The sequence below is a fragment of the Arachis ipaensis genome, chromosome B8, assembly GCF_059453495.1.
Source record: "Arachis ipaensis isolate K30076 ecotype BB chromosome B8, ASM5945349v1, whole genome shotgun sequence".
In the NCBI taxonomy this organism is placed as follows: Eukaryota; Viridiplantae; Streptophyta; class Magnoliopsida; order Fabales; family Fabaceae; genus Arachis; species Arachis ipaensis.
Window position 1 is genome coordinate 62,789,920 of NC_142443.1, and position 12,063 is coordinate 62,801,982.

The 12,063-nt window shown below is 38.3% G+C and overlaps 1 non-coding gene across 1 annotated transcript; it reads right to left on the bottom strand.

The window, feature by feature from the left end:
* Positions 1–10,113: 10,113 nt before the first annotated feature.
* LOC148548327 (small nucleolar RNA R71) lies at positions 10,114–10,221 on the bottom strand. Its single transcript, XR_015897052.1, has one exon. It is a non-coding gene; the product is annotated as a small nucleolar RNA R71 (small nucleolar RNA).
* Between the last annotated feature and the right edge of the window lie 1,842 nt (positions 10,222–12,063).

Here is a 12,063-nt window from a genome sequence, read left to right on the forward strand (position 1 = left end):
GCACTTGTGCGTATGCACACTTTTTAAAAATCTCTTTGGGCGTGCGCACGCACACCCCTGTGCGTACGCACATGCCCTGTTTTTCAACTAAAATTCTGTTTTTAACTATGTCACCTTCCCAACAAGCTTGTAAGCTTCTGTGACACCTTTTTAAGATTCTTTGGCTTATTATTAGGTATCATAGCATGGGAAAGGTCCTAGGAAATTTACTTGGTATTACTTTGAAAAGTAAGAGAACGGAGGTTTAGGTTTCTGGTATACTGAGGATGAGTTTGGTTGAGAGAGAAGGGAGAGTAGTGAACTTGGCGATTATTGACAATGAGTTGAGAAACTGATGTACTAATGAGTTCAAAATGGAATTAAGAACTGGTGATGGTTATTATGAGCTTGATGGATGTTGAAGGAAAGTGTGACAGGCACTATATCCTTGGAATGTTGAGAATTGTTAAATGAAAGTTATTTGAGATGAGAAGTGGTGATGACTAGTGATGTTTTGAAGTCGATGGACAGTGGTTGAGATGAGTCGAGGACTCGGAGCTGTAATGATGAAATTATTGGATTATATAAGAGTGTGCATGGCCTATATCCCTGGTGTAGCAGATTCCTCTGCTGCATGAGTATATGTGTTGAGAGTGTGCAGGGCCTATATCCCTGCCGTAGCAGATTTCTCTGCTGCATGAGAAGTTGTTGTTATTTCCTTCTCTGCTGCATGAAGTGTGTGGGGCCTATATCCCTAGCGTAGTAGACTCCCTACTACATGAGTGTGCAGGGCACTGATGCCAGGGCATCTTAGGCTAGTTTCACTAGCCTTTTTCTTTGTTTTTAATAGGTTTTATGCACTTTCTTGAGGTATAAGTAAACAAATTTGGTAGAAATTCATGTATGCCTGGATTCATTCAACCATGATTAATTTGATGCAATTTCATGAGAATTATGCTATAATTACTTGTATGCTAAGAATGATAAGAATTCTCATGACTTTAGCAAGGCTTTGATGCATGTATTGGTTGATGATAGGTGAAAGAAAGCATGGAAGAAGGTTGAAGAAGGAGCCTGGAAAAGATGAAGAAAAAGCAACGTCGGTGGCCAAGTTGGACCACCAATGTTGCCTCAAACATTGGAAGAGAGGCAGAACAATTCTCTGCATAATTGGCTGAGGCTCACATTGGAGGGAGCGTTGGACATCCAACGTTACCCCCAACATTATGATAAAATGTTCAATTCTGGAGCTGAATGATTTTTGAGCGACGCGTACGCGTCTATGACGTGTACGCGTGAAAGAGCAAAATTTCTATATCCACGCATAAGCGTGAGTCACGCGCACGCGTGGAATGGCAAAATTGACCATCCACACGTGCGCGTGGGTCACGCGTACGCGTCACTAACGAAAGTTGGAGGTCCAACGTTGCCTCAAATTCCAGCCTCCAACGTCCGCAATAAAGAGCCCAGAATTTGGAATTGAAAAACTTGAAATGACGCGCACGCATGGATGGGAAAAATAGGACAGCACGCATACGCGTGGAGTACACGCACGTGTGAATATGCCAACGTTGGAGGGAACGTTGGAGGTCCAACGCTCCCATGCATGTTTTTAAAACTGGAAAACGAAATCGTTGCATCCACGCGCACGCGTGAGGCAGGCGTACGCGTGGATGAACATTTTTGCCCCTTGTGCACAAACGCGCAAAGCACGCGTACGTGTGGGTAGCGGAACGTTGGTCCTCCAACATTGACTCAAACGCCAATGACAGCAAATTTTTCTGGTTTTTAAAAAAGGGTGTTTGAGTCAATGTTGGCTATCAAACGTTGACTCCAACGTGAGCACCAGAACTTTACAATTCAAACAGATCTTTTCTCAATGGCAACGGAAACTAATTGGAACCATTTCAACCAATTCCATCAAGGCCAAAAGTCCAATTCAGAGACTGAAGATCAATGGAAGAGATTGTATAAATAGTTTAGAATTTAAGTTAGGAAGAACTTTTTTTGGGGGATATTTTTTTCCTGAATTGTACTACACTGCATATTTACTTTCTGTTCAATTTCTTTTGCAATGTATCTTTCAATTCCAATTTTCATTTTGAGAGCTATGAACAACTAAACCCCTTTCATTGGGTTAGAGAGCTCTGTGTAATTCAATGGATCAATATTAGTTTTCATTCTTCTTCTTCTTTCTTTTCTCTTGATTTTACTAAAAAGCTTTTGTTCTTCATCCAATTGAATAGTTATCATGGGAAAGAAGCTATTCATAATTGAATCTCCTCAGAACCTTGGAAAAGGAATGAGGAGATCATGCTAGAATTGCTTTCTCACATTGGATTAGATTGGGGTTCGGATGGATATAGTGACATGTAATCCTACCAACACTTTGATCTATGAATTTGTGTGGTATAATCAGTGACCAAACTTCATCTCTTCCCATGAGCACTTAAATCAAGGAATTGGACAATTGTTCATGCTTAGAGAGATTAGATTGCCAAGGAATTGGGATCTAATCACCTAAGATTGCCAAGGAGATCAATGAATACATTGATTGAGGAAGAGATGAAAATGAACTTGATCCGGAGAATTATTATATCTCCTGACCCCAATGAGCTTCCCCATCTCTGATCTACCATTTCTTTTACATTCTGCTTCTTTAATTTCATGCTTAATCCCCGTTCCCATTTAATTTCTTGCAATTTAAGCTTCTGTCATTTAATTTCGTACAATTTAAGTTTCCCGCCAAATTTACATTCTACAATTCTCAACCAAATCTGATTTCGCTCAACTAGCATAATTCTCTAATTAACATTGATCAATCTACCAATCCCTATGGGATTTGACCTTACTCTACAGTGAGTTTTTACTTGACGACAATCCGGTGCACTTGCCGGTAGGAAATTTGTTGAGAAGCAAATTTTCGGGTGAATAAAGTTTATGGCGCCGTTACCGGGGATTGGTTTTGTATTGACAATTATTAAATTAGAGGTGTGTTATTGTTATTATTATTATTGTACAACTTACTTCGATTTTGCTTTCATAATTTTCTTATGAAAGTTTTATTGGTTTGTAGATTACACAATTGAATTCTGAATCTAACTTGAATCCATATCTACAATTACCGTTTCATGATCCTCACTGCTGGTTGTAAATGGTGCACAAAGGATGTACATAAAGCTTGCTGCAAAAGCTGTATATGAATTTGCTTTTGGCCATGAAATCCGAGGGTTGTGTTCGATTTTTATCTCACCTCCCCACCACCCGAAAATTAATTGAGTGCAAAATCATTTTCCTTTAAAGAGCCTTCATGAGAACAGATTATTAGAAAATTGTGCATTGCTATTATAACTCTTATTTTTCTTTACTCTGATCTGATCATGATGGCTGGATGCATTATTTTGTTCCTTTTTTGGAACTGCTCATTTGCATAGTTATTAGTTCTTTTTTTGCCATGGCCTTATGCTTATACACTGAATATTTCATAACTTAGCTTGTTTATCTAATATCCTTATACCACATTTGTGAATTAGTGGTTTATGTTGTGTGGATGCTTAAATAAGCAATAGTTTTAAACTTGGACTACTACTGAGTAATTCAGATGCATTAGCTATAGTTAAAAGTTTGGTGGATTAAGTTTAGAATTTTAATATGCTTAAAATTATATGGTTGTAGATCATGGGAAGGTCAGGTCAGAATTTGGATTGGATACTAAATGAAATTTGATTTCCAGCAATGTCCGTCCATCTTGATTTCATGAAGTTGAATGAATCCATTTTCTAAATTTATAGCTCTATGCCTTTCTTCTACTCATAAGCACTAAAATAATTTTTTTTGTTATTCTTTTAGGAACAAGTAAAGCTGCAAAATTCTTGAGAGCCAATTGAATTTCTCTTTTCAAAGCACCAGAAGAAACAGCAGAGCTACTTGGGAAATTTGACCTGTATTTCTTTAGCCCTGAGCATCCTCCATTGACCGAACCAGCTCAGAAAGCCCTTGACTAGGCCGGATGAGAAATTGAAGTCAGGTATTATGGTTTCTACCTTTCAGTTCCATGCCAAAATTTGTTCAATAAATGAGTTAGACTCATTGTCAGTTCAGATTTTCCATTTTGTGTTGTACTACTTTGCGAGTTACTGTTGCACGAAATTAAAATGAACTGGAAAGAAACTTTGAGTTGTCTTGTGCCCTGTAACGACCCAATTTTCAATATGTCTAGATCATACCGGAAACTGAGTGCTACTAATTTGTCTTCCTAATTATTATCTATTATTTATCATATGAGCCTAATTCGTTGTTGAAGTGTTGTTATTTTGCGGGGTAAATTTTTTTTCAAACCATTTAAGTTCTCAGGCATGAACATACATAGATGATATCATAAGTAGCAACAAGATAAGCAGTCAAAAGTAAACACACATTTATATAAATTCATACATCTCAAACAACTGACATCATTCAGTCATCCAGCCTTTATTAGATCATAGATCTTTAGTTAGAACACCCCTAGAGATAGCTAGATAATAACCTTATACATATATATATACATACAACATCCCAGGCCCTGACCTGTTCAAGGAGTCCATAAGCTGGCGCCCAGGCTAGTCTAGACTCTTCACTCACCTAGTCCCTCTAAACTACTAATGTGAGAGAAAGTACATTCTAGGTCTTCAAAACTCAAGTTAGGTGGAATGTCATCAGCGAACTACAGAAGGGTACTCAGGCTTCCATCTGAAAGGAGAAGGGAGAGAGAAGGGGTAAGAACTGGGGAATTCTTAGTAAGGCCGGGGTTATTAGTTAAGTTCATTAATTCTATGTTTCTTAGCAGACAAATAGCAGAATACAGAGAAGCAGTAAACAGAAGATACAGATAAATAAAGAAATTAAGAAATCAAAAAGCAGAACACAACAAAGAATACAAGAAAATAAAACACAGACACAAAGAATAGAATACAAACAAAGAAATCACACATTCATACAACAATCATAACAGAGGAAATGCATAACCAAGTATGATGCATGTCTGTCCTATGCAGGCCATGAGCTCACGTGTCAGTTTACACCCTGCAGCCCGACATTACCTAGGAACTAGTCCTAGATATAGTTTTATCTCTGTAGGTGAACTTCGGCCTACAAAAATAGCACTCCTGTAATTGAACTTCGGCTTACAGGAATAGTTCAATCACAACACAACAACTTTCTATAGGTGAACTTCGGCCTATAGAAATAGAACCTCTGTAAGTGAACTTCGGCTTACAGAAATGGCGCCCCTGTAAGTGAACTTCGGCTTACAGGTATCACAACTCTCTGTAGGTGAACTTCGGCCTACAGGAGCAACATCTTGAGATACACAATTGATATTCACTGTAGGTGAACTTCGGCCTATAGGAATAACAATGCTCTGTAGGTGAACTTCGGCCTATAGGAATAACAATGCTCTGTAGGTGAACTTCGGCCTACAGGACCTCCAGGGCCAACGGAAAAGCAGCAGATGAACATACAATAGAATATAATGCCATAAGACTTAGCTCTTTATATTTATCCTCTTTTCCTCTCTTCTCTTTGACTTTTGATTCTGCACTTGTTATCTTCTTTATCATCTTTCCACAATCATAAATCAAGCATCACAACATCTCAGTGATCTCATTCATAATTCTCTGTATACATCACAACATTACAACAGCACACTACTATTTAGCTTTTAACTCCCTCTCTTTCTAACATGATTACAAGCTTCTAAATCTTGTTTCATTACTTTACATACTTCTATACCCTTTCTTATACCTTTCCTTAGGTATTTAATAAAGAGAATTAGGAAATTTTAGACTCAAAACTACTTTCCTAAAGCTTTTAGAGAAAACTGCCTTTTTGTCAATATTTTATTATTATTAATAAAATAATATTATTAATAAAATAATACTTTTACTATTTTAATATTAAAATAATAATATTTTATTCAACTTTTAAAAATTGCATTTGGCCCCCTGAACTTTTTGGAAATGGCATTTTGATCCCTTAACTTTTAATATTTGCACTTGGGCCCCTTAACTTTTCTTTAATTAACTTTCAACCCCAAAATTTTTAATAATTGCATTTTGACCTCAAAATCATCAAATAAACGTTTTCACATCCTTCCAAAAACCAAAAACATTTTTCCAAAAGTTCATCAAATTTCAGCTTGATTTTCAACCAGTTTTTTAAACTTTTCGGTAACCGATCTTTACCTGATTTTGACCAAACCAAAGAGCAACTTTCAGCCATCAAATACATATCAAAAACACATCAAATATCATGAATTTCATGGCTAAAAAGCCACGTTTTCCAGCAGCAACAACAACAACTTCAGAACCATCAAAAACATGATTTTCAAGCATTAAACAACAAGATCTCATGATCAAACCATCACACAAACACTCAAAATCAAGCCTCAAGAAACAAGATCTGATTTAACACTTCAAGAACACAGCCAATCATTGATTAATTTACCAAATCTTACCTCCTTTGCTGCTGCCAAAAGTTGAGCCAAAAATAAGCTTCCAAAAGCACTTTTACCCTATTTTAACATCAAAAACAACTTTAGAACCATATGAACCATGAAGAATGAAGCTTCATGATGATGAAAAGAAGGTTATTCTCACCTTAAAGCAACTAGAAATCACGTTTACCTAGAGCCTATGGTGGTTGAACAAGAGATCCGAAGAGAAAACATGAAGAAAACACCATTAGCTTGAGTTTCCACCATGGCTGAAACTTCAAGGAGGAGGAGCAGCCATCATACCTTGATTTACTCCTTAAAAATTGTCATATAAATGAAGAGGAGGAAGAGATGAACATTTTGGTCGGATTAGATTTTTGATAGGGGTTTTAGTTTGAGAAAGAACGGAGGTTAAAGCTCAGGTGTTCATGGAAGTTCTCTTGGTTTTCTCTCATGGAATTCTAGCTTGTTTAGGAAGAAAAATGATAGTAATGATGATGCCTAGGAGACCGTGGGTTAGGATAAGCATTATCCTAAAGTATGGTGTAAAAATATCTCAAGAAAGGATAATTACTAAAGCTAGATGTATTAGAATACAAGTGTTTCTTACTTTTTCCTTAAGAAAGCTTGGCTTGGAGAGAAAGAAAGGAAACATATGGTGGCTAACTCTGGGAGAGCCACGTATCACTGGGTGCTGACTCATCATAGTTTAATAATAAAATATCATTCTGGAGAGAATTACTAAAACTAGATACATCAGATTACACTACTAAAGGATAAGCATGAGCTTTACTAGTATAAATGATACTAGTAACATGATAATCATGAGAATAAACGATATATGATGAAGCATTAGCATTGCTAAGTTCATCTAGGAGTGCCAGTATTATCTATTATCGGTAGATTTTCTAGCTCAGTTATTATATTACTAAACATAGATGAACATTAACCACAGCAGAGAAAATAATAATATAATATTCCAAATAAAATAATAATATACGAATATTATATTAATATAATTTTTCTCTCGAAATTTGAGACCGGCTTGTCACATAGAGACTAACTACGGAAATCAGAATTTTGAAATTCGGACTCGAAGTGGCTCAAAAACGCAACTTTTCACGACGTGCTTACTTAGATCAGGAGAGGTGTCTGGTGCAGTCAAGCTGCTGACTCAGTAGCTTGATGACACAGCACCTGTGCAGCAGAGGTGCTTATATGCATTAAAATTCCTAAAAATTCCATAAAAATTCCGTTTGATCCCGAAAAAGCGCCGTTTCTTCGAGGCTAAAAGCTAGGCTGTTACATTCTACCCTCCTAAAAGAAAATTTTGCCCTCAAAATTTCAGCCACATGTAAGAATCCATCTTCATGCGATCAATTTCCTTCAAGACATCCTGACGAAGAGATCGGTCCGTTCCTTACAGCATCCAAATCTCACTTAGCCATAGCCATGGAGATCCTAACAACTATGAGAATAGTTGTTCCACAAAAGAATTCGTCATTGATAAACCACTATTTTATGGTTTATATTTTGTTTAATTATGTGGTTTTATCATGATCTTTACCCACTTATTCATTAAATAAGCATGCATTTATAATTCCTTCCTAAAGTTGTTGCATGATTGAAAACTTGCTTCCTAGAGACTTTTAATTATGTATTTTATTTCTCCTTTATTTCATTCGATGCCGTGATCTGTGTGTTAAGTGTTTCAGGCTTTATAGGGCATGAATGAGTTAGAGATTGGAAAGGAAGCTTGCAAAAAATGGAAGGAACACAAGAAATTGAGGAGATGACCAGCGAGAAGCGACGCGGCCGCATGGATGACGCGACCGCGCGGAAGAGAGGAAATCGCAATGACGCGGCCGCATGGATGACGCGGCCGCGCGAATTGGAAACTGCACAAGTGACGCGGAGGCGTGGGCGACGCGCCCGCGTGGCAAAGCGAAACGCCGAATGACGCGTCCGCCTGAATGACGCGTTCGCGTGACATGCGCGATCTGCATAATCTGCAGAATCACTGGGGGTGATTTCGGGCCTTATTTTAACCCAGTTTTCGGCCCAGAAAAGCAGACTAGAGCCAGAGAACATGCAGAAACCAAAAACAACATTCATTCCGCATAGTTTTAAGTTTTTAGATCTAGTTTTCCTCTCCTCTAGGTGTTCTCTCTACACATTCATAGTTTTTAGGATTTGTTATTTTCATTGTTTTTGCATTGGGATATTGAGAAGAGTTATTGCCTCATCAAGACTTCGACATTCTAGTTCGTTCTCTTTACTTGTCTCTTACTCTTCCATGTTCCTTAATTTACTTAATTTTACTATTGGATTATTTTAGCATTTATTAATACAAGAATTACTTTTATTTTTAATTAATCTTTTGATCATTATTTATCATGTCTTTCTTTAATTCCCTTTCTTATGTTATGAATTTTACATTTACAATAAGCGAGTAGTTCCCTAACTTGATGGGGAGTTGATTGAAAGGAACCTTTGAGTTGGGATGCTCAAGAGAAAGATTGTAATTGGGTTTACTATTGGATTGCTCTCTAATCACTAACACCAATCCTCCCAAGAGCGGATTGGAACTTGTGGATATAAACAGCATTCCAACTTGTTTAACTTTCCCTTACTTAGTGAGGGACAACTAAACATAATAACCCTCAATTGTCAATTAATCTTGAGAGTACTCCAACAAGAATAGGGCTTCCAGCTAATCAACTCCCAGTCAAGGCTTTTATTTAAATTTATATAAATTCTCTAATTTAATTTTCTGCCCTTCAACTCAAACCTTTTTGAAAACATCTGATTAATAAAATAGCACACTTTTCTGCAACTCGTTGGGAGACGACCTGGGATTCATACTCCCAGTATTTCAATTTTAATTTTTGTGACACCCTTCTAAATTGATAAGCGGATTTCTGGATGGTTGAGGACTATACTTGCAACGCATATTTTATAATCATTCTTAACTCGCCAATTTCCGCCACCATCAATTTTTGGCGCCGTTACCGGGGAGTTGCAATAGAGTGCCAAAGTTATTGATTGGATTTTATTTATTTGCATTTTATTTTATTTTACTATTATGAGTTGCTTGTTTCTTTTGTTGGATGACGGGTTCGCTTCCTGACCCAAGCTTACTAGTATTCGATCCTGATATTGAAAGAACTATTTCACGAATAAGGCAAGCTCGGCGTCGGTTAGTCCTCTCTGAGGGCGGATCTGAAACGTCACTTGAGAAAGAAACCAGCCCCCGTTCTACTGATTTGGTTGTTTTACGTGCAAGTAACATGGCAGCAGCTAGGAGAGTTACTATCCAGGAGGCTGGAGCCCCTGATTTTACAATGCAACCATTTCAAGCGCATCACTCAGTGGTGGCTACAGACTTTGAAATCAAGACCGCACTGCTCAATTTGATGCCCAAGTTTCATGGCTTACCTGCTCAAGAGCCTATCAAGCACCTGAGAGATTTTCAAGCAGCCTGTTCTACTGTCAGGCGTGATGGTGCAGATGAAACTTCAATTTTGCTGAAAGCTTTCTCGTTTTCTCTTGAGGGGAAGGCAAGAGAGTGGTACTACACTCAACCAGCAGTAATTGTATCCAACTGGGATACACTGAGAAGAGAATTCTTGGAAAAGTTCTTTCCAGCTGAAGTTACTGATAAACTGAGGAAAGATATTTCCATGATTGTTCAGGATGATTCTGAAACTCTCTATGAGTATTGGGAGCGCTTCAATAATCTTTTGGAAGCTTGCCCCCACCATATGATTGACAAGATAGTATTACTCGGTTATGTCACACAGGGCATGAGGCCCCAAGATAAGACCACATTGGAAAGTGCTAGCAATGGGTCTATGAAAAAGTACAAGATCACTGATGAGGCATGGCAATTGATCAGCGACTTAGCTGAATCTACTAGGAATCACAGGTAGAAACAAGGCCGTGCAAAAGCCATTGCAGAAGTATCCTCTAGCAGGGAGACTGCTGCTTTAACTCAGAGTATCTGTGAAATGACCAACTTGCTGAAGCAGATGCAATTGAATCAACAACAAGTTCAGCAAGCTCAACCTTCTCCAGCACAGCAAAACCAACAGTTAGTCCCACAAAGAGTTTGCAGAATCTGTGCTGATTACATCCATTATACTGACGAATGTCCGCAACTCCAGCAGGAAGACAACACCGTGGCAGCCACTCATAACTTCTATGACCGCCCCAACCAAGGGTACAATCAAGGTGGCAACTACAGCCATGGATGGCAGGACAATTCTAACCAGAATTGGAGGGACAACAACAACAGAGGAGGCAGAGATAATCATGGATATCAGAGGTGGAATAATAACAACAACAGGCAGCAGAATCAGAATCAGCCTTACAGAGCACCTTACCTAAGGCAATCCTAAGGACCACAGAATACCCAACAGCAGACCTCTCAAATTACCTATCCTTCTTCTTCTGCTAATGATGACTTACTACAATCAATTGATCGATGACAGCAGACCATGAAGAATAACATTAATGCCACTCTAAATGGTCTGAACGCTACTTTGCAGGCTCTTGTCTCCTAGATTAGATCAATGAACAACTCCAATAACAAACCTTTGAGCTCCAGTGGAATTCCCTCTCAACCATTACCCAATCCCAAGGGTGGTATTAATGCCATCACCCTGAGGTCCGAAACCACACTGTAGGAGAGGAATCAGGAGGAGACAAGCCCACCAGAACACGCCTCAGCTGAAGAGGTAGTGGAATTAGAAGATGTTGAAGAGGAAGAGGACATACAGGACATGGCTGAAGAAGAAGAAGTGCAACCACAAGAGAAAGCACTAAAAGGCGCAGACACTGCAGAAGACACCACTCCTATTCCATTTCCACAACTTGCAAGGAAGCTCAGGAAGCAGCTGGAACCTGATTCAAAAATGGTAGAGATATTCAAAAAGGTTGAGGTAACTGTTCCTCTATTTGATGTTATTCAACAGGTACCTAAGTATGCAAAGTTTCTAAAAGATTTATGTATACATAAAGACAAAATTAATGAATTAGAAACTATTCCTTTAGGAAGTTCCATATCTGCTTTAATAGGAGGTTTACCTGAAAAGTGTAGTGACCCAGGTCCTTGTATAGTTAATTGTATTATTGGTGGTGTGATAATTTTTGACTGCATGTGTTATTTAGGAGCATGTGTGAGTATAATGCCTTTGTCTATATATGATGTTTTGAGGCTCCCTCCCTTAAAAAGGTCGGCAGCTCGTTTTGTGTTAGCAGATAAAAGCATTATTACAGTGGTTGGAGTTGCTGAAGATGTCTTAGTGGGCATTAAGGGACTCACGTTCCCCACTGATTTTTATATCCTGGAAATGCCCCAAAATGACTCAGACAAGCCATCATCAATCCTACTCGGAAGGCCATTCTTGAAGACCTCAAAGTTTAAATTAGATGCTTTTTCAGGAACATACTCTTTTGAAATAGATGGACGAGTAGTGATCTTCAATCTGAATGGAGTTATGAAGCATCCTCCGGAGGATCATTCTATCCTCCAGTGTGACATTATAGATGAAACCGTGGCTGAAGTTCACCAGGAAGAATTTGAAGAGAAGCACACAGGACAAGGCCCA